This window comes from Phoca vitulina, unplaced genomic scaffold (assembly GCF_004348235.1).
Source record: "Phoca vitulina isolate PV1807 unplaced genomic scaffold, GSC_HSeal_1.0 scaffold17, whole genome shotgun sequence".
NCBI classification, from domain to species: domain Eukaryota; kingdom Metazoa; phylum Chordata; class Mammalia; order Carnivora; family Phocidae; genus Phoca; species Phoca vitulina.
Genome location: NW_022589720.1, coordinates 25,776,664 through 25,779,384, shown reverse-complemented (window position 1 = coordinate 25,779,384; position 2,721 = coordinate 25,776,664). Strand labels below are relative to the sequence as shown.

General features: G+C 35.0%; 1 pseudogene; it reads left to right on the top strand.

Moving 5' to 3' along the window:
- The first annotated feature begins 986 nt into the window (after positions 1–986).
- On the top strand, positions 987–1,588 carry LOC116639067 (annotated as a pseudogene).
- The last annotated feature ends 1,133 nt before the right edge of the window (positions 1,589–2,721 follow it).

Genomic DNA, 2,721 nt, shown 5'->3' with positions numbered 1-2,721 from the left:
AGTACTACTTTTGTTGTTTTGACAAGAAACAAGATTTTCTCTGCATTTATAAGCAAAATTTATTTCGATTCAACACATATTCATGAGACACAGTGCCTGGTATTTGAGATTATCATCACAGTTACGATGCCAAATATCTGTAGGAAAAGAGAAGAAACTGGTAGTAGATCTGGATATTTCAATTACATGATGTCAAATATATCTATTTGGAAAAATCTGATCAATTAAGTTCTTCACTTTTCACCCAAATATTATTGTATAGACATACCTTGCATCTTCCCTTACTTTACACTTGATTCCCTCACCCAAAGTGCTCATAGATTAATGTTCCAGAGATCCTGTTATACCAAATATTAAAAACAAAAACAATCCCTCAACAAAAAAATTTCTTAAAATACGCTGGTTTTGAGCTCAGTCCCAAACAAGTAGCTCTTGTATTTATACACTTTTTATTTCTCAGATGAACACTACCAAGATAACATCAGTGTTTTAACCAGGCATGAACAATGACCCAATTACAAATGACTAAAAACCACAAGTTAAGTTCTCATAGACTATGAGACTTGGAGCTTATCCTCTACCTTTGATATGTCAGAATGTTTCCTCTGACACTTCATTTAATAAAAGAGTTTTTTAGTAGATTTTCTTCTGCTACCTTCAGGAAGAAACTCCATCAGTAACCAAACTCTTTAACCAAAGAGTTAGAAGCTATTTCTAGAAAATTCCTTGAGTTACTTCATCCACAATTCTACCTACATATTCGACATTCAATTTGGCAACATGAATTAAGCAAAAATCATTTTCTTAAACAGTTTTTCAAATTTCAGTGATATATAGACACTTTGCAAAAGAAAAATTTCTTGTGGATCCCACAACATTAAATTATTTTTACCATGATGTTAATCAAATCTGTTGATTTTATATAATAAAACCTAAACACCTCTCGTGTTCCCCTGGTGCCTCAGCCCAGCTGCACACCTGAGCCCATGGCACCTACCTTACTGCCTGGGCCTGGGGCCAGCCCTGCCAGAGGTGCAGTGCTGTCAGACCAGAGCTTCTTGTGGCACGTTTTCCAAAGGGTTGATAAAGACAACAAGCTTCAGCCAGCACTATCCAATGGGACATGGACTCCATTTAATCAGTTGACTCTCAGGTCCATCGTGTCTGTGTTTGAGAGAACAAGGCTGGTGTGAACTTCAGCAAGTTCACTGGCATCTGTAAGTACATCACAGACTAGCAGAACATCTTCCACTCTTATGACAGGGAAAACTCTAGGATGATTGACAAGAACAAGCTCAAGCAAGCACTCTCAGGGTACCAGCTCTCTGACCAGTTTCCGGACATCCTCATTCACAAGTTTGACAGATATGGACAGGGGCAAATCGTTTGATGACTTCATCCAAGGCTGCATCTTCTTGCAGAATGCAAGATCAGTGAAAGTTAAGTTTCTGTGGCCTGCTAAGTGCAACACTCCATGATTTCCTTACCAACATTAACAGATATATTCAGGCATTACCTTATTGATCAGGATGGCTAGATTCAGGTGTCATATGAACAGTATCTGTCCATGATCTTTGGCATCTTATAATACTAGCCTTTGCAAATAGCAAGTGACTTACGGAAGGAAGACTAAAAATGCCAAATCTCCCTACATACTGTTCTTCCTTTAGATTTTATATAATTAACATTTGAGGATCTGACTGTACATATGTGGATAAGCTAATTAAGTTTCTGCAAGTTTGACAATAGTTATAATCATTATTCACATACAGACATTTGATTTAAGACTGTTCAATTATCCCATTAGGTAAGATATAATAATGTTTCAGGTATCTTGCATTCAAAAAATTTATCATGTGAATTCCCAGATAGTTCTAGTTCTATAGTGGAAATACTTTTATTAGCCAATAGGAATTAGCCAATAGAAAATACTTTTATTAGCCAATAGGAAATTCCATAATATGGAACTTGAAGAGGCTTTAATGTGCCTTATATTTTTAAAACGGGGTTTATTGTATTTCTTTGAATATGCAACATAAGCAGTAAAGCAAATGTGCCTCCTGTCCCACCCCCCAAAAACCTAAACAAATGTAAAAGCAAAAATAAACTCATGACATCCATAAAATTCAGTATGAATTTAATGTGTTATAATGTTGCTTTAATGATACACAATTACTACTTGCACTATGAATATAAACTTTTTATTATCACTACACTATATGCTTCAGGTAGACTGACCCATGTCTAGTTTTTCTCACCATTTTGAAATCTTAGAAAACATTTGGGGAGAAAATGAGTTAAAGATCCTTGTTAATATGGACAACCTTTAAGATACTGAGCAGAACAAAAATGCACATTAGTTTTACACTGAAAACTACAAAACATTAGTGAGAGAAGTTGAGGGGGCTAAATAAATGGAAGATATACCATGTTCATGGACAAAAAGAACCAATATGTAAAAATGTCACTTTACCCTAAACTAATCTATCAATTCAATTTGCAAACCACTTAAACTCCCAACAGGTAACTTTTTTGAAGAAATTGATGATTCTGAAATTCATAAGGAAATGCAAAGGCTTATGAATGAACAAGGAAGTCTTTAAGAACAATAAATTTAAAAACTGAAGGCCTTTCTACCATATATCAAGACTCACTATGAACTATACTAATTAGAAAAGTGTGGCATTATAGGAATCCTGAAAATGGAAGAGAACAGAGTTT